This window comes from Mobula hypostoma, chromosome 22, assembly GCF_963921235.1.
Source record: "Mobula hypostoma chromosome 22, sMobHyp1.1, whole genome shotgun sequence".
Lineage (NCBI taxonomy): Eukaryota > Metazoa > Chordata > Chondrichthyes > Myliobatiformes > Myliobatidae > Mobula > Mobula hypostoma.
Window position 1 is genome coordinate 52,387,506 of NC_086118.1, and position 24,342 is coordinate 52,411,847.

Here is a 24,342-nt window from a genome sequence, read left to right on the forward strand (position 1 = left end):
TCACCTGAGGACTGGGAGAAATTCAGAGTTCAGCAGAGGAGGACAAAGGGCTTAATTAGGAAGGGGGGAAAAGATTATGAGAGAAAACTGGCAGGGAACATAAAAACTGACTGTAAAAGCTTTTATAGATATGTAAAAAGGAAAAGACTGGTAAAGACAAATGTAGGTCCCCTGCAGACAGAAACAGGTGAATTGATTATGGGGAGCAAGGACATGGCAGACCAATTGAATAGTTACTTTGGTTCTGTCTTCACTAAGGAGGACATAAATAATCTTCCAAAAATAGTAAGGGACAGAGGGTCCAGTGAGATGGAGGAACTGAGCGAAATACATGTTAGTAGGGAAGTGGTGTTAGGTAAATTGAAGGGATTAAAGGCAGATAAATCCCCAGGGCCAGATGATCTGCATCCTAGAGTGCTTAGGGAAGTAGCCCAAGAAATAGTGGATGCATTAGTGATAATTTTTCAAAACTCATTAGATTCTGGACTAGTTCCTGAGGATTGGAGGGTGGCTAATGTAACCCCACTTTTTAAAAAAGGAGGGAGAGAGAAACCGGGGAATTATAGACCGGTTAGCCTAACGTCGGTGGTGGGGAAACTGCTGGAGTCAGTTATCAAAGATGTGATAACAGCACATTTGGAAAGCGGTGAAATCATCAGACAAAGTCAGCATGGATTTGTGAAAGGAAAATCATGTCTGACGAATCTCATAGAATTTTTTGAGGATGTAACTAGTGGAGTGGATAGGGGAGAACCAGTGGATGTGGTATATTTGGATTTTCAAAAGGCTTTTGACAAGGTCCCACACAGGAGATTAGTGTGCAAACTTAAAGCACACGGTATTGGGGGTAAGGTATTGATGTGGATGGAGAATTGGTTAGCAGACAGGAAGCAAAGAGTGGGAGTAAACGGGACCTTTTCAGACTAGTGGGGTACCGCAAGGCTCAGTGCTGGGACCCCAGTTGTTTACAATATATATTAATGACTTGGATGAGGGAATTAAATGCAGCATCTCCAAGTTTGCGGATGACACGAAGCTGGGTGGCAGTGTTAGCTGTGAGGAGGATGCTAAGAGGATGCAGAGTGACTTGGATAGGTTGGGTGAGTGGGCAAATTCATGGCAGATGCAATTTAATGTGGATAAATGTGAAGCTATCCACTTTGGTGGCAAAAATAGGAAAACAGATTATTATCTGAATGGTGGCCGATTAGGAAAAGGGGAGGTGCAACGAGACCTGGGTGTCATTATACACCAGTCATTGAAAGTGGGCATGCAGGTACAGCAGGCGGTGAAAAAGGCAAATGGTATGCTGGCATTTATAGCGAGAGGATTCGAGTACAGGAGCAGGGAGGTACTACTGCAGTTGTACAAGGCCTTGGTGAGACCACACCTGGAGTATTGTGTGCAGTTTTGGTCCCCTAATCTGAGGAAAGACATCTTTGTCATAGAGGGAGTACAAAGAAGGTTCACCAGATTGATTCCTGGGATGGCAGGACTTTCATATGAAGAAAGACTGGATGAACTGGGCTTGTACTCGTTGGAATTTAGAAGATTGAGGGGGGATCTTATTCAAACGTATAAAATCCTAAAGGGATTGGACAGGCTAGATGCAGGAAGATTGTTCCCGATGTTGGGGAAGTCCAGAACGAGGGGTCACAGTTTGAGGATAAAGGGGAAGCCTTTTAGGACCGAGATTAGGATCTTCACACAGAGAGTGGTGAATCTGTGGAATTCTCTGCCACAGGAAACAGTTGAGGTCAGTTCATTGGCTATATTTAAGAGGGAGTTAGATATGGCCCTTGTGGCTACGGGGATCAGGGGGTACGGAGGGAAGGCTGGGGTGGGGTTCTGAATTGGATGATCAGCCATGATCATAATAAATGGCGGTGCAGGCTCAAAGGGCCGAATGGCCTACTCCTGCACCTATTTTCTATGTTTCTATGTTTCTATAAAACTTGCTTCCTTTTGTACTCCAACTTTCTTGCAATAAAACTCTTTGTACTATTGATCTTCTTGTACATCTATTTTCTTTGCATCTCATGAACTAGCATACTAGGGTTAAGAGTCAGGTAGCATGCAAATAAGCCCTTTGGCTCAACTCATCCACACTGACCAAGCTGTCTACTTGAACTAGACTCAATTGGCCCATCACTGGTAAAGCCCTCCCCACCATTAAGCACATCTACATAGAGCATTGTTGTAGGAAAGCAGCATCAATCATCAGGGACACCAACCACCCAGGTCATGCTTTCTTCTCACTGCTGTCATTGGGAAGGTGATACAAGAGCCTCAGGACTCACACCACCTGGTTCAGGAACAGTTATTACCTCTCAACCATCAAGCACCTGAACCAAAGGGGATAAACTTCAATTACCTCATCACTGAACTGTTCTCAAAACCTAAGGACTCAATTTCAAGGACTCCTCATCTCATGGTCTCAATACATTTATTGCTTACTTATATATTTTTTAAAATTATCTTTTCACTTTCTTTTTGTATTTGCAGTTTGTCTTTTGCATGCTGGTTGTTCACCTAGTTGACGCAGTCTTTCATTGATTCTATTATGAATCTATTGAATACGTCCGCAAGAAAATGGTGACATACATGTACTTCAATAATAAATTTACTTTGCTATCCCTCCAAACCCTATCCACATTGTCCAAATGTCTTTTACACATTGTAATTGGACCCACCCCATCCCTGCTTCCTCTGGCAGCTCATGCTTACCCACCACCCTCTAGCATGACAAAGCAGCCCCTTAAATCTTTCTCCTCTTTCCTTACACTTATGCCCTTTTGCTTTAAACATCCCTAAACAAGAGAAAGTCCTCACCTTAACTATGCTCCTCATGACTGTATAAACTAAGGTCATTCCTCAGTCTCTACACTTCAGCTGGGGGTGGCGGGGGCGGGGAGAGAGAATGTCCCAGCATCCCAGCATATCCAGTTTCCCTTAGGGGCTCCATGGCAACATTCCACCCACCCCCCCTTTGGTGTGTGGATAGGCTCACTATTACATTTCAGGGGATGAAGTAAGCAAATTTTTGTTTGGCTCAAAGTAAAATGTTTCCATTCAGAATGCCAAAATGCAGCAACCACATGGCCCCAGGATACAAGTATCCTTCAGCTGCACTGAAGTTCTCCAGAACACTTCAAAACAAAAACATTGCGATTTCCAATTTACTAAACCATTTATATTGCAAAGGAAATTTGTGGAGCCCAAAATAAATTTAAGGCAGCTTTCTGGAAACCAGCCACTTAGATTAGTTTACTCCATTACCCATTAACTTACTGCCAGATTATTAAAACTATATCCAATATGATTCAAGTTTTAATCAGTAAATAATTTAATTTCAAACATCAAGAAAAGACATTCCTATTGCTAATACCCCCCAACCATCAGGCTCTTGAACCAGTAGGGATAACTTCACTCCTCATCACTGAACTGTTCCTACAACCTACTTTTGCCTGGAAGAAAACAAATCTCAGGGTACTTTGGTGATAAATCATTTTGATCTTTAATAACCAAAATTCATTAATTTGACCAAATAGGTATTTCAAAATGGAGCAGACAACTCAAAGTTATTTTTAATTTTCACTTATGAATGCTACAAACAAGTTAACATGTTCCAAGGCAGTATTTATTACAGTATTGATTTATGCATTTTGACATGTATCCAAACTTGTAATTGTTTATCAACAAATAGGCAGATTTCAAACATTTTCAACAGGCAAGAATCGCCATTTTTCAGAATTTAGGTTAATTTTATTGATATCAAACTTTCAGATTTACACAATAAAGGGGTGTACTGGGTACCTGTCAAAATACATAATAACATTGTTACCTGATTTGGATTATTACACCAAATTGATGAGAAAAATTCAAGACTCAACAGATAACTAGGAAGAAATTACTTAAGCAAAAAATTCTTGAAAACATACTTCTGAGGGCCGGCTGGTGGCGCAATGACATCGGCGCCGGACCCGGGAGCAGAGGTTCCCGGGTTCGAAACCAGTTGGGTCCGCTCCCGAGTACGCTTCCCATCCGTGCCGGGTTGAGTGTCGAGATCACAACTCAACCTCGTAAAATAAAAAGGGAAAAATACTGCGAAAATGTCTGTGTGAGGAGTGGCCCGCCACACAGTCTCTCTCTCGCTCTGCGCCTTGTAAAAAAAAAAGCCATGAAAAAGGCATCATCACAAACACACGCACAGACTTGCAAGCATGCGCCAAAAAACAGAAAATATACTTCTGAGATTAATTTTGCTTTGTACTTGCAGGTCAACTTTCAAAAGATACTTAACAAGGTGCCACACATGGTGACTTACAACCTTATGGTGTTGAAGACAATATATCACATTAGACAGAAGAGGATTGGCTAGCTAGCAGGGAATAGAGATAAGGGGGTAACTTTAAGATCAGTAACCCATAACCATTGGGATCAGTACTGGCAAGGAGCTGTTCACTAATGATTTAGGAGGAAGTGAATGTATTGTAGTCAAATTTGTTGGAGATGCAAAAATCTACAATATACAAATAATTTGCAACGACATATTACTAGGTTGAATGAGTGGGCAAAAAGTTGGCAACCGAGTACAGAGAGCAGAAGTGTGTAGTTGCTTACTTTGGAAGAAAGAAAATAGATGAAATCAAAGAAAGATAGTAAGCTGCAACACAATGGGATTAGGAGCTCTTCTTATATGAGACAAAGCTAGCAAACAGGTCAGGAAGGTTAATAAAAAAGCTGGTTTTACTTCAAAAAGGTTGGCAAATCAAAACTTAGAAAGTTTTGTTACAACCATACTAGGCACTAGCAAGGCCACAGAGTTTTGGGTCCCCTCATTCAAGGAAACATTTAATCAGTGGAAGCAATTTAGGGAGGGTTCAGGAGGACAATACTGGATTGAACAAGTTGGGTATTAAGGTATGAATGAGATTTATTGAAACACAAGATTCTTTGGTATCTTGACAAGGTAAATGTTAGGGGATGCTTCCCCTCTGGTCAGAGTCCAGGATTAAAGGACATGGTCTCAAAATGTGGATGACTGAGGAAGAACCTTTTTCAAAAAGGTCGAGAGCTTTGCAATTTCTTGCAAAGAAAGACGGAGGATAAATACTTGAGTATATTCAAAGCTGTGATAGATCTTTAACCTCCAAGGAAATCAGGAGTGATAGGTAGAGGGCAAAAAGTAAACTTAAAGAAAGTTGGATCAACCATGATCTTATCGATGGTATAGCAGGCTTAAGCCAAATAGCCTACACCTGTTCCCATTTCTTATTGTCAATATCTGGCCAATGATGGACTGTATTTTGCACGTAAATATCGGTAAACGTACAAAGCAGGATATTCAGGTCACATTTACCAAATGCATTTCAAGTTACATTAACCTGATTTTCTTGGTACTAATTGCAGGGTAATAAATATGACAATGTATCAACTTCAGTGTAAAATAAAAACACTATATTTTGACATTCCATTGACAGGCATATTTATCATAGCTCTTCTCACGGTGAAATGTTCCAAATTTCCTAATGAGCCCATAAAATAATCTAATGAAGAAAACATGCAGAAATGCTTCCAGTACCAATCCATGTACACCCTATCCTTGTTATATGCATCTTCAGACTATGCGGATCCACAGTTATCCGAGGAACCCATTTCAACCAACGTCTCGTTATATGCGTCCAAAATTCACAGTTATGCGAGCAGCACTGCCTTCCCGCCAAAAAAAGTCACGTGCGCACGCCTCACAGACTCACTGTTGGGATGAGAAGCACCGCTTTCCCGCCAATACAAGTTAGGTGCGCGCCTCACAATTTTACTCCCGCCACTCTCGCATTAGTTTTGGCAAGGTGTGGATGCGCAATCTTAAACTTTTGTTGGTTTTACCTATGGTACAGTGATTTTGTGCTTGAAATACTTAACTATGCCTCCTAAGTGTCCGATGTCATGTCTTGGGCCGTCAGCCGAGCGGCAGAGAACCACTTTAACACTTGAAAAGAAGTTGGAAATTATAGACAGCGCAGCATCAGCTGAAGGTAACACAGCTCTGGGACGCTACTGCCAGGAACAGAATCTTGCCTCTAAAGTTCTCTTGTTGCTTGACAATGCACCAGCCCATCCTAAACATTTGGACAGCATTCATCCTAACATAACAGTGCATTTCCTGCTGCCTAGCACAACATCGCTGATTTAACCACTCGACCAGTGTGATCCACATTCAAGGCGTACGTATTTTTTGTTTTTACGGCGAACTATCTCTCAGATGCTGCAAGCAACAGATGATTTTGAAAATCCCGGGAGTTTACCAACGGTGAAGGAATGGTGGAAGTTGGAACACTTGGCACAAATGGCAATGGACATGGACCCAAGTTTAGAACGAAGTCAGCATTTCAGTCGTTCTCTGCCGTCAACCCTTCTTCCCTACAAGCAAATTTATGCTGAAAAACAAAATTGCCGCCAAGCAAACAACCCTCACCACATAATTTGACTTTATTCAAATCGCTGGAATCTTCTGCTGCCGGCAGTTCTAAGAGTTCTGTGAGTCTTCCTTCACCCCTTGCTGTGCTTGATCTGATCCTGATGACCACAACCATCCACCTTATCCGTGCAAAGCTGCCCGACACCACAACAACCACTCATCTTCCGGAGCGAACACACCTGCCACTTTTGGTGAGTACTGTACACCAGAGGATGTTAGCTTTCTATGATTTATTACATTGAATATTACCTTAAATTGATTAAATATAATACAAATGTTGTCTTGTAGTACTGCTTTTGTGTCATATTGGTATGAAAATGTGAATAAATTACAGATAAAACATACTTAGGAAGCCCTCTGGAACGCATCCCTATTTTCTCAATTTAAATAATTATTCACATTATGCAATTTCACATTATGCGTCAACTTCAAGGAACGTACCCCTCGCGTATAACGAGGATAGGGTGTACCATCCTGCAACCCATTAAAATGAATCATTGGACTGTCTGTTCCTAAGTACTGTGTGTCAATGCACAAGTTCAGCTTCTTACTTCTTATGTAGACTTCAAAAAAGAACATGCAATGCTGGAAGTTGCAAGGTGTTTTCTGTTGTGTATTTAATATTTGAGCAATATTACAAGTGAATTGTTTGATTAACCATTCTTTGTTTACATAATGCATTGCTGGTTATCTGTAAAAATAGGTAAACGGCATACATCATCATGCCACTAAGTGATACATGCGCACCTCGCTTAAAGTAAACAGAAATTAGACTCACATTTTGGAATGTCCATCTTTTACTTTAAATTAATTTAATGTTGTAGAGTTACAAAACATAACATTTTCCTGGCCTTCCTGTTTACAAATGTAATCTACCAATAAAGCTAAATTTTGCAAAGCATTAGACAAAGAATGTACGGCATGTGGCACAACCTTCAAGTATTCTGAGGGTCATGGGAAAGTTAGCCTCTGCAGATTTACATGAGTTCCAGGCTTGATGCAAAAGAACAAGTGTCCAGCTATATCAAACTTGAGTAGCTAAATTCCTTATACTTAATACTTGTATATCAAAATGTAAACACTGTTTACAGCACAGAAACCTAGTTCACTGGTCTTCATATATGCAAGCTGAGCTGCTTTAGAAAAAAAAATTAAAACATTTTGAAAAAAAGCTAATTCACAAAACAGGTTCACAATTTCAACTGGCATTGATGATAAAGGGAAAAAAGTCCATGTAGCCATTTCCTCTGTATACCTTGAATAATAAAGATTAAAAGAAGTATCCTTTAAGTTAATGGAAAACATTTTACTTTCAGAACGACTAAGGACTGAATACAACTGTTGATTATTTCCTCAGGATACAATTTCCCTTTTATTTCTAGTAAGTGGCAACATTTCCTCAAAGGTTTCTTCACCTTGCTGAAGAAAATAATTGTGGATTTCAGGAAGGGGAAGTAGGGAAAAATGCACTAGCAGAAAAGACACAACAGCACCTCTTTCACCTCAGATGGTTGAAATTTGGTACGGCCCCCAAATTCCAAGAACTTTCTATAGGGGCATGATTGAGAGCATCCAGACTCGCTGCATCACTGCCTGCTATGGGAACTGTACTTCCCTCAATCGCAGGACTCTGCAGAGTGGTGCAGACAGCCCAGCGCATCTGTAGATGTGAACTTCGCACTATTCAGGATATTTACAATGACAGGTGTGTAAAAAGCGCCTGAAGGATCATTGGAGACCCGAGTCACCCCAACCACAAACTGTTGCAACCGCTACCACACAGGAAACAGTACGTAGCATAAAAGCCAGGTCCAACAGGCTCTGGGACAGCTTCTTCCACCAGGCCATCAAACTGCTGAATCCATGCTGACATTACTGTATTTCTATGTTTATTGACTATCCTGTTGAACATAATATTTATTATAAATTACTATAATTGCACATTTGAACAGAAACGCAACGTATAGATTTTTACTCCTCATGTATTTGAAGGATGTGCATAATAAAGTCAGTTCAAATTCAATTCAATTCAGTCCTCATTGAGAGATCAGCAGTAGAAGGCTAGGCTGCTTTATGCCAACATGGTAGCATAGTGGTTAGCACAATGCTATTGCAGCTTGGGGTATTCCAGAGTTTGGAATCAATTCTGGTGCCGTTCTGTAAGGATTCTCTGCATGTCATCCTTGTGGAATGCGTGGGTTTTCCCTGGGTGCTCCAGCTTCCTCCCACAGTCCAAAGATTGGTCAGTGTAAATTATCCCGTGATTAGGTTAGGATTAATCGGGGCTGGGGGGGTTGCTGGGGTGGCATGGCTCAAAGGGCCTACTCCACACTGTATTACTAAACAAATAAATAAAAATCACAGCGCCTCTGTCCTGCGCACAACACATTGATACAATCATGAAGACACACCAGCGGCTTTACTTCATTAGGAGCTGAAGAGATATGGTATGTCAAAAGACTTGCAAATTTATACAAATGTAGTGGTGAGCATTCTGACTGGTTGCATCAACCTGGTATGGAGGCTGCAATGCACAGGATAGCAAAAGGCTGCAGAGAGTTGTAGACCTAAGTCAGCTTCATCACAGGCACAAACCTCCCCACCAGAGGTCATCTTCAAGAGGTGATGCCTCAACAAAATGGCATTCATCATTAAGGAACCTCACAATCCAGGTCATATCCTCTTCTCATCAGAGAGATAGTACAGGAGCTTAAGGATGCATACTCAACAATTCAGAAGCAGCTATTAGATTTATGAACAGTGCATGAACACTGTCTAATTGTTGCACAAATATTTATTTTGTAATCGATAATAATTTGATTTTTTTGCATGCTACTGCTGATAATAAACTCGATTCTGGAACACTAGAAAATATAGCCACAGCACAATGTCATTCAGCCCATTATACAAGTGACAACCTTAGAGAAAAAAATATACTACTCTACTAATAATAGCTGACATTAAACACAGCAAAAACAGACTTCTCTGATATTAATGGGGTGGTGGAGTGAATGAGACCTAAACCTAGCCAAAAATTTCAGAAAACAGCATCAGGAACTTTAAAAGGGAGCTCTGCAAGGAGGATTAAGAAATATCCCAAAGCATTTTTACATATATTGAAAACAAGAGAAAAGGACTACTCAAGGACAAAAGCATTATGTTTGGAGCCAAAAAAGGTGGAAGTTACGAAAATGAGTAGTTTGCATTTAGTATTCACCAAGATAATATAAAATTGAGAGATCATGGAGATATATGTTGATATTCTAGGGCAAGTTAATCAAGCTATTGCCAAGTATCTTGAGGACTATTAAATTGGAAACATGCCCAGTGCCTGGCGGAATATATCACAGACTGTGAGACAAGAGGACATTACTGGGGCTTTTGCCAGAGATTTTTGTATCCTCTTCAGCAATGGGCAACTGGGACTGGCGTGCTTTTGGTTAAGGGCAATAGTGCTAACAGTGGCATGAAGCATGTACAACTGCAACATCACTTGAAGGCTTTTAAAACTATGTTTAGGCCACATTAGAGTATTGTGCACAGCTTTGCTTCCTGCCTTACAGAAACTAAGGGTTCTGTTCTGGGCTGTTCCCAAAGCAATTTAGTTAAAAATATACATTCAATTAATACCTTGAAATCTGCATTTCTTAATCACTCACTGCAAGGTGATTTTTTAAAAAGTGTCACCATACCCAGTGAATTAGTTCTCAGAATTAAAACTACACAGCTCATAATAAAATTAGCTTAAGGTGACAAATTCAAAATACTGACAGTGGACCAGCAGGCACATTTTAAAATTTCCAGTTGTCCTTTTAAGAACAAGAAATACACCAGTAAACCCATCTAGTACACTAATTAATAAGACTGCAGTAGATGCTTTAGCATTCTGCATTAAGCTCATTGCTCAATTTATTTTAAAAATGACCAATGTCTTTAAATATAGTAAGTAACTGAGACTCCACAATCGTCAGGGAGTTTATTCCAAAGATTCAACACCTTTTGTGTGAAAATTTTTTCTCATCTGTGTACTGAATGACTGGTTCATATATTGAGAGAGGAACCTCTGCTTCTAGACACAGCTACAGCGGAAACTACACAGCTACGCTATCAAGTTAAGAATTCTGTACACCTCACACCGATGCAAAACCCAATGGGGTTTGCAAATTAAACTTCATATAATGATAAATTAGTACAATTGATTATGCTAACTAATATGCACCCACATGAGAGGAAGTTCTCAACCAAGTGATTTACTATGCATATTTTACACACTTGGGTTTAGAAAATATGGTTAAAATTTTCTAGCTGTGAAGAATATGATGCCTATAGAAAAATTTGCACACCTTTTGGCCCATTAACACCCAGAATATCTCAAGGCACCTCACAGCCTAAATTCTAACATTTAGCAAGTGCTATAAATGTTGGCAATTCCACAACAGCACTAGATACAAAAATATAAGAAGACATCATAGGTTTGAAGAAGGGATATTGTTTGAGAAACAGAGCCATCTGGATAGATTTTAATCCAAGGAAATGTGGCTAGTTTATCTGCCTGCTGTATCTAACAGAAACTATAAATGCATTGTTGCAAACAGTCCAAAATTACTGTAGAGACTTTGGCCAGAGAAGCAACATTGAAAAAAACATGTATAATAATAAATTTTAAAGAAAATCTGCACCAGCTGGGGACAACCGCTCTAATTCTTAAATACAACTGACAGCCAATTAAATAATATCTGGAGAACAGTGTCAATGACATACATCTGATTTAATTAAAATAAACTTTTCTATCTGGATTGGATAATCCCCAGAGTAATGAGGAAATGAGCAGAGAAACATCCAATCCAACTTGATCATACATTTAACTGCTGACTCTTCACATGTTTTCCAATGATAGATACCAGTACAAATTAAAAAAATATAAAATACAACTCTTGAAGTACAGATAACTGAAGTGAATTGATCAACAGACTGTGCTTCAATATAATTTCTAGAACAATACACATCTCTTGAAACATTAAACTCTCGTTTAACAATATGATAGCATGCCCAAATGTAGAAGAACTTTGCAGTTTGAAATTCTAAAAAGTATCAAGTTCAGTCAAAATAATTCTTAGTTTTTAACCTTCAGAAATGATTTAAGTTAATACAAACCACTTCAGGATTGTGGATCACATGTTCAGAAAAAGTTAACGACACTTTATCCTCCTAATGCTCCTTGCTCGACAACTTGTTTCCAGAAACAAGTGAGATGAGAAGCATTTGCCAGCTCATGTTCTCATTGCTATAAAAGGTGCTGGAACCAGCAAGACTGCAGTCAGTGGACTCTATTTCTCAGCAATGGGAAATTCTGTCTCTACATAATACTTCCCCCGAATTAAGATTGTGAAATTTACTGGAGGCTAAACCCTATGGCTTAGAAAGTGAGGTGAAGTCAGAAAGTGGCCATATTAGAACAAAGATCTGCTATGAATGCCCAAGAATTAATATTCGAGATTATACTTTTGACAGCAGGAATAAAATCACATTTTCTCATCATCTAACAACAGGAAATTAACGACAATGCAAAACTTTTAGGATCAAACCAATAGATCACAATGGTCACAACTGGAAGTGTATTTTTTTTCAAGACACACCATAGTGGAGCAGCTAGTGGAGTCGCTGGCTCTCAGCGCCAGAAACCCAGGTTCAATGCTCACCCCAGGAGCCAGCTGGGTGGCGTTTGCATATTCTCCCTGTGACTGAGTAGGGTTTCCTCTGCGTCCTGTGCGTGCTCCAGTTCCCTCCCACGTCCCAAAGGTGTGCAAACTATCAGTACACTTGGCTACTGTCAATTACCCCTAATGTGTATTTGAGGGACAGAATCTCAGGGGCTGGGGGGGGGTGTTAATGGCTATGTGGATAAAAAATTATTATTGCAGATTGTTGCAGGAGCAGTGTAAGTAAGTATTTGAGTCAGCATGGACTCAGTGGCTGAATGACCTATTTCCTTACGATATTGTTCAATGTTTCTAAAAATAGTCAACACTGACCAGTTCTATTCACTTTTGCCAATAAAACTGTCCATGGCTTTATTACTTTCAGATACCATTATTCTATTACATTCTTGACAGGTACCTTTAAATGTACTCTCAATAATCTTATCATCCGACAGCTCTGCTACCTGCATTTTACCAAATTGGCTTTTACTAATGGCTTGACCTCACCAAACAGATTGATTGATTGATTGACTGATTGCTGTGCTATTCTAATGCAGTCATATATGTTTAGTTGCAGTTGACAATCTGGGTTTTATACAGTTGAACCTTGTGATTTCAAAATCACTACTTGTAAGTATTAATATATTTAATAAAAGTAGTTTGAAGACTGATTCTTGGTTGAACCAATGGCTTGATTAAACCTATATATAGTTAACAAGTTATTCTTATTGGGTCGCATAATTTAAAGTGGGTCACCTGAAGTTTGAAAGCTGCTGCTCTAATCCACATTGGGTTCTATCCTTTCACAAACATACCTGCCTGCAGAACTACACTAGCTTTAGTTAAACAATTCCTCCATTTTATAAAGCTTACAATCTGATTTCAAGACCAGTTGTTGCTTCATTCCTTCCTCTTTCTGATAAGCTAAAACACAAGTGCACAAGGAACTTGGGGTAATGTACTAGCACCAATTTGTTGACAGACAGGACAGAAAGTAGGAATACACAAGTCTCTTTCCGGGCAGCATTGGTTTCATAATGGTCAGTGTTTGGGCAGTAGCTTTTTGCAACATAATGTGAGTGAGGGAGCAGTAAAAGACCAGACATGGCTGGGAGGCATGGGAAGTAAGAGCAGCAACAAGATAGAAAAGCTGGAATGTGCTTTAAACAAATTTGCCGAGTGGGCAAATGCAGGGCAGATGCTGTTTAATATTGATAAACACGAGATCAGCTTGGTTCTAATGAAGAAAGACAGGTTATTGTCTGAACAGTGACAGATTAGGAAATGGGAAGGTGCAGCAACTCACACTGTGCTTGTACATTAATCACGGGAAGTGAGCCTTCAGGGGCAGCAAACAGTTAGGAAGTATCCTGAAGAAGGGTCTTGGCCTGGAACGTCAACTGTTTATTCATTTCCATAGATGCTGCCTGACCTGCTGAGTTCCTCCAGCATTTTCTGTGTCTTAGTTCAGAAGTATACTTGGCTCCAGTGCAGGAGGACAAGACAGAAGCAAGGATGTCTTGTTTCAGATGTATAGGACCAGAGGGAGACCTATTTGCAGTTTTATCTTAATTGTCTAAAGAAAATTGTTGTGAAGAGATTACAAAGAAAGACTGGAATAGAAAGATTGGATTACAATGAGAGATTGGCCACCCTTATTCGGAGTACAGAAGAGTGAAATGGATCCCAGAAAAATTACCTGCAAAAATAACAGAACTGTGCAGACTAAATACTAGGAGGATCTTCCTACAGATGGAGAGTCCAACTAGGGGGTCACAGCCTTAGGACAGGTTGGAGGAATTGTGCCATTTTGAACCGGAATTTGAAAAAATTTCTTCAGCCAGAAGGTAACGAACATGTGGAGTTTTCTATTAGTAAAGGTAGTAAGGGCCAAGTCATTAAATGAATTTAAGGAGTTAAGCATATTTCTTCATGCCAAAGGGTCAAGGGAAATGGGGTAAAGATAGGAATAGGGCACTGAAGTGAATGATCAGTCATGATCATGGTGAGTGGTGGAGATGAATGGCTTACTTCCGCTATTTTAATGTCCCCCTAATCTCCTCTAAATCTGAACCATCTACATATTTTCAATGAAGGCAGACAACAGTCTCTAAATTCAGCCAACATTTCATTGCTAAATATGCCTTCAAGTACTGAGATTCAAGTCCTAGAATTCCCTTCAACCCTTTAACATGGGGTTCCCAACCTTTTACGCCATGAACTCCTACCATTAACCCAGGGGTCTATGGACCCTAGGTTGGGAACCCCTGCTTTAACATCTTCCTTCTTTGATGAAACTCTAATCCTTGCTTCATTAACCTTTCAAATCTTGGACTGGTATCAATATTGTTTTAAACCAACATAATATCTAGACACGTTTTGTTATGTTGAAAATGCTGCCTAAAACCTTTTTTCCCCCTATAGCTACTAACTACTTATTCTCAATCTGGACTGACAATTTGAACCCTGGGAGACGCTGGCAGCCGACAGCAGAATAGACTGAAAGAAATTCTATGGAAGATTGACAAAAAGAGGTGCAATCTAAAGAAATATCACAGTATAAAACTTAGGCATTCTTAGGAAACAAACTATATTCTACTTAATTAGAATAACTTGCAGATATCAAACTGCATTGAATTCCAGTAAAATGAGGACACCATGTGTCCAGATATTCAAACAAAACCTAGTTTGTTACATAAACCTCTGTTCCAGCCCATTGCCTCTCAGATTCAAGCTGCTTCTCCATCTTTTTCACTGACATTTCATTTCTCCAGACTGTGAATAAGTGGCAACAAGTGACAATCACTGAACTGGCACCCACTTCCAGTTTTCAACTATTCCTTACAATTTGTCTCAATTGCTGTGTAACTCAGTAACTGTAAAAGTGAAAAAATAAGAGAAAACAGTACCAAAAAAAAGCACAATGTTTGAAATTAACCAGTTAATGTGGAAAATAATTTAGAATGGCAAAGGATTTAAGTTAAAAATGCAAAAAAATAAAGGGGAAAAAACAGTTGATGTGATACAAATGGCTTCAATCCAAAAGAGTTTCAATTGCTGAATATGAATAGTGCTTCTGTTGACTACATCTTTGAATTAGACAATTATGGCTAGCAAGTACAACACAAAGCCAACTTAAGCACTTCTAATGCAATACAGCATATCATAAAATATTATGAAAAATCATTCAAATGTACAGAAGACTTACAATAAATCCTTAATAAAGAAACAAAGAGTGTAATTCTTAATTAATCTTATTCACTACTGTGCGAAGATTTGAGTTATAGTATTCATCGGACTGTAACATGGATACAAGTAAGACCCGGTGTTAATTTTACTTGGTGGCTCACTGTTAGTTACAGTATGGCAGCAAGAACACCTTGGATCATTGACATAGCTACAAAAAGTAATTTCCCTGGCAACATTTTTCCATTTGAGACCAAAAGAGATCCACTACTCCATTCGCAACAACTGCAATCAAAAGACTAAACTGAATAATGAGGCAGTCACTAAAAATGTTACAGAAGTGTCAACATTTTTAAAATTTTAAAAAGCTGACGCAAGTGTAAGGTGACAGATGTATCGATGCAAGCACACGAGAAACACTGCATACCAAGCAGATAATTACACATTTATGAAACTAGCTTATAAAAGCAGGCAAAGAGTTCCACCATATTAAACAGAAGATCAGCCTTGCTCCATTTGACCAAATGCTCTCTGCATTAGACTGCTCATTTTAATTACAGAATTAGTGTACACAAATCTTCATTTTCAAAACATTTTGTCTAAGGTACCTTACAGTAACAGTATCAGGTTACAGCCACAACAATAAGCTTTTCTTTGACTTCAGTGTCAACTCTGTAGTCATCAACTTCAACGATGGACACAATTTAAATATTGTTATTACACCTGGCTCAAGGTATATTGCTAAGGATTCATTGTAAAATACCAATAAATGGCAGCACTGAATGTTGAACGATACCATTCAAACTGTGGTCTAAAAAAACTAACAGTTTTATAGAAGATTGTCACCTAATGAGTGACGAGTCCCATCATTTGCAGTGGGTGAACTATACAGGTCATCTGGAAGACCTTTACCCTCATTTTCAACATTCAAAGGATTATCCTCCATAATTTCTGTGACCTCCAATAGGATTGCACCATCGGACATTTTCCTCTCCTTTCTCAGCATTCCCTCTCCATCTTTCTGGCCCACTCTTTTGACTTAATCAACTACCTCTCTCCCCCCCCACCCCCCACCACCCTGTTCACTTCTGCAGGCATCAACAGGAATGTAACCCCTGCTTCCCTTTCCACCACACAGAGAGCCAGATAATACCACCAGATGAAACGGTCAATTTGCACTTCTGCCAATTTAGTGTACTGCATTCATTGTTCATGATGTGGTCTCCTCTACACAGAACACAAATACAAAAAAAAAAGCCTTTCTAGCAACCAAGCATCCAGTCCCGTCACTTTACTTTTATGCTGCACTGCACCCCTGACCTCCTACTTTGCACCAATGGTCCCAAAATAAACCTTTGTATGGAACTTTGAAGCCATCAGGACTTAATGAAATTAATAATTTCAAGTAACCATTCCTTTTTCTTTCCTCTCCACAGATGTGACTATACCTTCCTGTTTTAATTTGTCTCTTTGTTTTGGTTCTCAAACTGTCAAGTCTTTAAAGCCGCTGTTAGCTTGATAACTTTAATCTGAACATCATTCTGCACCCTTCCTCTCTCTACAACTTGGTGTTTGTGTTCTGACTTTTCCAGACTTCAAGGGCCAGAACAGTAACATCCCAGTCCCCTTTCTCTTTGTTTGAGGTACAGATTCATTTCAACATTGCTTTGCAGATTACCCATACCTGCAGTTTTTCCTCTATTCCAGTTTAAACAATATTTCTTTGTCAGTCATCCTTCTCCCATTCATACTGCTGATAGCAGTTCTCAATCTAATGAATAATTAGCATGAAAATTATTCAAGCTAAAAACACAACATATAGTAGCTGCCAGAGCACCATTTAATAACGGAATACCACAGGCCGCATCATCTTGACATCTCACTTCCTTGCGCTGTGCTCGGAGCCCATACCAGCTGAAACTGGTTCCCCACTTGTCACATTTGAGAGCACAAATTTATCCGCATTGTTTCATTATTACTCAACCATTCATTAATCTGACACTTTAGAAAATTGAGGTGTAATTAGTTTTCCATGAAAATTTTGAATGAGGAATTTGCCTTCAAAGGGGGACAAATGGAGCAAAGACCACTAGAACAATAGGTGAAGACGCACAGTGTAGTAAGATGCATTTGAAAATACCTTTGTCTGCAATTTTTTTTTACAAATATGGCAATGGTAGAAATTTACAAAATGCACATGCAAGTTGAGAAATTAATTACAAAACAAATTTAGCTTTATTCAGAGCATAACTTCAAAAAAACATTTTAATGGACAACCACAATTTCAAGTTCAATGATAAGGCAGAGCAGAAAATGCAGCAGAGAGTAATCACTTTTACAAAACCACATTTTCAGCTCAAAACTGGAAGTTGGATATCCTCCCTCCAATGGAAGAAAAGGAAATAGTTGGGAACACTGTAGATCACAAAAATTAAAGGGAAGCATTATCAACGGAGTTGCTCTTTATCATTTAATGTATCAGTGCAATCTATTTCTCCTTTTCATTCAAATGGGGGGATTATGACAAACCATGCGAGCTAACATTTTAATAGCAGACAGCTTGAAGGATTAATTATATGCCACATTTTCTAAACTGAAGTCAGAGTTATGAAGCACAGATACAGGCCATCCACCCCCACCCATCAGGAACTCATTTAATTCTCCCCACATCCCCATTAACTCTTCCTCGATTCCACCACTTGCTTACACAACAGGGAGATTTTACAACAGCCAATTAACCTACCAATCTGTACATCTTTGGCATAGGCAAAAAAAACAACAGAAGAACCCAAAAGAAATGCAGTCACAGTAAGAATGTACAAACTCCACATACAGAACCCAAGTCACTGGAGCAGCATCAGAATCAGATTTAATATTACTGGCTTATGTTGTGAAATTTGCTGTCTTTGCTGAAGCAGTACAACGCAATATATATTAGAAAAAAACTGAATTACAGTAAGTAATAGCTAGCACAACACTTTACAGTCCAGGCGACCCAGGTTCAATTCTTGCCACTGCCTGTAAGGAGCTTGTATGTTCTTTCTGTGACCACATGGCTTTTCTTCCCACAGTCCAAAATGTACCAATTGGTAGGTTAATTTATCATTGTAAATTGTCCCGTGATTAGGCTAGGATAATATCGGGGGATTGCTGGGAGGTGCAGCATGAAGGGCCAGAAGGGCCTATTCCGCACTGCATCTCAATAAATAAAATATATATATTAAATCGTTCAATTAAACAAGTAGTGCAAAAATAGAAATTAAAAAGTAGTGAGGTAGTGTTCATGGGTTCAATTTCCATTCAGAAATCTGATGACAGAGGGGAAGAAGCTGTTCCTGAATCGTTGAGTGTGTGTCTTCAGGCCTCTGTACCTCTATGAGATGAGCCACTGTGTTGCCCAATTGTTTTTAAGTTACTCTGTCCTTAAATATAACCCTAATTTAGTAACGGAAATATTGGATGAAATGCATGACACAGAACATTTCTAGAAATAAAAGGCAAAATCAAAAGTAATTCAGATTTTATAGTAAAATTCATTAGGTTTTCAAATTAACAAAGTTATTTTCACCATTTGCTATCTCAGTCTGAAACATATTCATTACTTAAGTAAGCCAAAAAACATTGTTTCTGTGTGCTTTCATGACCCAACACATTTTATATATTACACCTGATTACTAAAAGTTACTTGTATCATTTCCCAGTTAAGAATTCACAAGTTAAAAGCAGGGGAAAGAAATGGGTCACATTTTGGCAGTTTAAAAATAAGTGGCATAGGAACTTGGCAAAATATTAGTGTTTACTTATATTCATGACATTCATTGCTTTCTAAAGCTATTATTCAAATTAACTGCAAGTCAAAAGTGTACAATTTGACACAGCATACACTTCCTGTTTTTCACTTCCTTTTGGTCTCTCTTGCTTCAAGGTAGCATGCAGGCAGAAAATGCATTTGCTCATTTCCAAAATGAGAGTTCTAAAAAAAAAATCTAAATGCCTCAGACAAGCATCAATAGTTGCTTGAACCTAGAATACTTTTCAGGGAAACACATTTAAGAATTGTACCAGCCTATTAGGGAAGGTCAGAGGAAATTATTTGGTATTGCATCAAAAAGAAATTATTTGGTAATGTCAGACAAGGGGCTAAATAGTTTCATGCTCAAATGCCGTAACATCCAATTTAGTGTGTTCTGAGGCTTCTGTATACATATTAAGGACATATATACAAAAAGATACCAGGGGAAGCCATGTAGCATCCATGCAAGGATCACCAGACTTAGAAACAGTTACTTTCCCCAAGCAGTAGGCTGATCAACACCTCCAGCCACTAACTCACCACCACTTTATCATTTCCTGTCAGAGTCACACCTGTGCCTTGTGTCACTTTAAGAACATAATCTATCTTATGTATTTATATTTATTGTGTTCTTTATCTTGTGTTTTTTTTTGTGCTGCGTCGGATCTGGAGTTTCTCCTTTACACTTGTGTACTGTAAATGCCATTAAACAATCTTGTCTCGTCTTGTGATGAATTAAATACTAAGCCAATGCATTATGTCCTGATATAAGGGAATCAGATTAATTGCAAGAATTCTCCGTGATACAGTAGCGTTTTCACTAGTTTGACGTAAAATAAGAAAGTACTTCCTCTTCAATTTAACCTGTATGCAAATTATTTCAAAAAAATATGCACGATCAACATGGCCGGTCACTTAATTTGCCGCAATCTGCAATTTTTACCTGCTTTAGAAGTCAAAGAAATATTGTACAATGGGAGTCTAATGTCCAATGCAATTTGTTAAGAGGGGCTTCTGTACTCTGTACTAAACAGCACATTTTTTATCCTCGTGATATCAATCGATTAAGCTTATGCAAAGGAAACTTCCTAGCAAAGACCAATGATGCGATTAAAAAAAAACATAAACGGCTAATCGCCGCCATTAAAATGAAAATCTCACTTCCTGGTCGCCGTAAAAGCTGCATCGGGCGCCAAGACACCGCCCTACCCGAAGAAAGAACTAGCGACGGACACAGGAAATGGGGCCATACATGTTTCTTTCACGTGTATGTTAAAAAGCATAAAAAATCCAAATAATTAATTGCACGACTGCTACTTAATTTAAAACTGCCAACTGAATCAGTGTCTAATAATACAGCTCAGGTAGTAATACCCTAGGATTGCTGCAGATCTTACTTAATAACCTTACGGTTATTACACATTATAGTTTTTCCAAAATTGCAAACCAGGAAGTGAGTTGCCTTAATCCTGGTTAATTAAAATCGGTTATAAAGATAGCTTTTAGATACTGTGCAGATCTTTCTAAAATACTTTCACACCTCCGCCCAACCATTTACTCTCACTAGAGCGGGTTGTGTCCTGACTTCCGTACTTTTACAAATGTGGAGAAGCCCCAGTCTGCGAGAACCGAAGGAGCCCCGCGCGCTCCAGCCTTGGACAACCCGAAGGGACTCGGGATGCTGAAGGAGCCCCGCGCGCTCCGGGTTGGGCAGCCGAAGGGACTCGGGATGCCGAAGGAGCCCCGTGCGCTCCAGTCTTGGACAACCCGAAGGAGCTTCGCGAGCTCCAGTCTTGGACAACCGAAGGAGCCTTGCGCGCTCCAGCCTTGGACAACCGAAGGAGCCCCGCGCGCTCCAGCCTTGGACAACCGAAGGAGCCCCGCGAGCTGCAGCCTTGGACAACCGAAGGAGCCCCGCGAGCTCCGGGTTGGGCAGCCGAAGGGACTCGGGATGCCGAAGGAGCCCCGCGCGCTCCAGCCTTGGACAAACCGAAGGGACTCGGGATGCCGAAGGATCCAGAACGCGCTCTCTCTTCCTCCCCTCCCCCACTCATCATTCACAGTTGCCTCACCCCCACCACCCCAACTGACATGCCGGCTCTGCCCTCACCCCTCACAAACAAAGTGTCGCCAGAGCGAAAAGCCCAATGACCCCCACCCCCAGACCGCTGCTTTGCTTTCTTTACCGTGCTCAACCAGAAACGCCCGTAAAGCCTCAGGATAGAAAAGCCGGTCGACTGCACCAGCTCTGCACCGACAGTCGAATGAGCGGAGCTGCTGCTCGGGTGGGGAGGAGCTGCCGCTTCCGGTGGGGGCGGGACTTCCGCCAGGTCATACGGGGTGGGAGGAACGGGGCGGGAGGGTTCTGCCGGTGGTCGAGGGCGAGTTGGGCTTGGGGATTGGGTCAGATCGCGGCAATGGAGTCGAGGTCAGGGCAAGTTCGGGCACCGGCATGGACAGGGTTGGGGTTGTGGTGATTACATTTGGTTCCTGAAGCAACCCGCACAACGATCACTTTGCACTAAATTAGGATACGTTTGTTTGCTCTAATGGTCTTTTTCCCTGTAAAAATCGAGCATATTTTATGTTTCAGTATTTCTTTTGAATCCAACTATGTGCCTCTAATGCTGCTTCAACTAGTTTTTCTTTCATTGCACTTGTGCATCTCTTTCATGGAATCTGGAAGTTTCTATGACTCCCATCACCACCTTTAATGACCATGCTTGATACCTCTTTGGTGGGAATGGTTGTTTCATATGTTTAAAAAACAACAACTTCCTGCTCAGATTATTGCAACAGAGATAAACTGTAAAGAAAACTTAGTTATTTCAACTTTGTAATCGAGTCATTGACCTAAGTGGAGATGTTCTGTGGGCAGGAGAACCGGAAACACACTCCTTGGGAATGTTTATGGTGATTGGCATTCGTTTGTTATCGAAAACATCGGGTACGGCCCATATCGAGGCGGCAGGGCCGGGTGCGAGAGCGAGGGACGCCGCTCTGCCGGGTTTACTCGTCTCTGCGCTGAGCTGAGGCTGTGACCTGCAACTGATGGGCTCCTGCATCGGCTGCAGGGATGACTGGTTTAACGGCCATGAGCTCACTTTTGTGAACTTTACTTCGGAGTGCAATGGAGCTGTAGAGAGACTACCGAGGCACGGACTAGAAGGGCCGAGATGGCCTGTTTCAGTGCTGTAATTATTATATGGTTATGGTTATATAGTTCTGACGGGCTCAAAGGCCAAATATCCTCTTCGTTATAATTAATGAAAACATAGAACATAGAATAAATAGTACAGCACAGTACAGGCCCTTTGGCCCACAATGTTGTGCCGACCCCTAAACCCTGCCTCCCACATAACCCCCCACCTTAAATTCCTCCATATACCTGTCTAGTAGTCTCTTAAATTTCACTAGTGTGTCTGCCTCCACCACTGACTCAGGCAGTGCATTCCACACACCAACCTCTCTCTGTGTTTAAAAAACCTTCCTCTAATATCCCCCTTGAATTTCCCACCCTTTACCTTAAAACCATGTCCTCTTGTATTGAGCAGTGGTGCCCTGGGGAAGAGGCGCTGTCTCCATTCTATCTATTCCTCTTAATATCTTGTATACTTCTATCATGTCTCTTTTCGTCCTCCTTCTCTCCAAAGAGTAAAGCCCTAGCTCCCTTAACCTCTAATCATAATGCATACTCTCTAAACCAGGCAGCATCCTGGTAAATATTCTCTGTACCCTTTCCAATGCTTCCACATCCTTCCTATAGTGAGGCGACCAGAACTGGACACAGTACTCCAAGTGTGGCCTAACCAGAGTTTTATAGAGCTGCATCATTACCTCACGACTCTTAAACTCTATCCCTCGACTTATGAAAGTTTACACCCCATAAGCTTTCTTAACTACCCTATCTACCTGTGAGGCAACTTTCAGGGATCTGTGGACATGTACCCCCATATCCCTCTGCTCCTCTACACTACCAAGTATCCTGCCATTTACTTTGTACTCTGCCTTGGAGTTTGTCCTTCCAAAGTGTACCACCTCACACTTCTCAGAGTTGAGCTCCATCTGTCACTTCTCAGCCCACTTCTGCATCCTATCAATGTCTCTCTGCAATCTTCAACAATCCTCTACACTATCTACAACACCACCAACCTTTGTGTTGTCTGCAAACTTGTCAACCCACCCTTCTACCCCCACATCCAGGTTGTTAATAAAAATCATGAAAAGTAGAGGTCCCAGAACCAATCCTTGTGGGACACCACTGGTCACAGCTGTCCAATCCGAATGTACTCCCTCCATCACGACCCTTTGCTTTCTGCAGGCAAGCCAATTCTGAATCCACCTGGCCAAACCTCCTTGGATCCCATGCCTTCTGACTTTCTGAATAAGCCTACCATGTGGAACCTTGTCAAATGCCTTACTAAAATCCATGTAGATCGCATCCACTGCACTACCCTCATCTATATGCCTGGTCACCTCCTCAAAGAACTCTATCAGGCTTGTTAGACACTATCTGCCCTTCACAAAGCTATGCTGACTGTCCCTGATCAGACCATGATTCTCTAAATGCCCATAGATCCTATCTCTAAGCATCTTTTCCAACAGCTTTCCCACCACAGACGTAAGGCTCACTGGTCTATAATTACCCGGACTGTCCCTACTACCTTTTTTGAACAAGGGGACGACAATCGCCTCCCTCCAATCCTCCGGTACCATTCCCGTGGACAACGAGGACATAAAGATCCTAGCCAGAGGCTCAGCAATCTCTTCCCTCGCCTCGTGGAGCAGCCTGGGGAATATTCCATCAGGCCCCGAGGACTTATCCATCCTAATGTATTTTAACAAATCCAACACCTCCTCTCCCTTAATATCAACATGCTCCAGATCATCAACCTCACTCATATTATCCTCACCATCAAGTTCCCTGTCATTGGTGAATACCGAAGAGAAGTATTCATTGAGAACCTTGTTCACTTCCACAGCCTCCAGGCACATCTTCCCACCTTTATCTCTAATCGGTCCTACCTTCACTCCTGTCATCCTTTTGTTCTTCACATAATTGAAGAATGTCTTGGGGTTTTCCTTTACCCTACCTGCCAAGGCCTTCTCATGCCCCCTTCTTGCTCTTCTCAGCCCCTTCTTAAGCTCCTTTCTTGCTACCCTATATTCCTCAGTAGACCCAT

At 40.6% G+C, this 24,342-nt stretch overlaps 1 protein-coding gene across 1 annotated transcript in view; it reads right to left on the bottom strand.

Moving 5' to 3' along the window:
* arhgdia (Rho GDP dissociation inhibitor (GDI) alpha) overlaps positions 1-21,458 on the bottom strand; it is a 62,067-nt gene extending 40,609 nt beyond the window's left edge. Inside the window, exon 1 of the mRNA XM_063030592.1 lies at positions 21,346-21,458. The gene's annotated coding sequence lies outside the window, so the exon portion shown is untranslated. The remainder of the gene's footprint in view (positions 1-21,345) is intronic.
* Between the last annotated feature and the right edge of the window lie 2,884 nt (positions 21,459-24,342).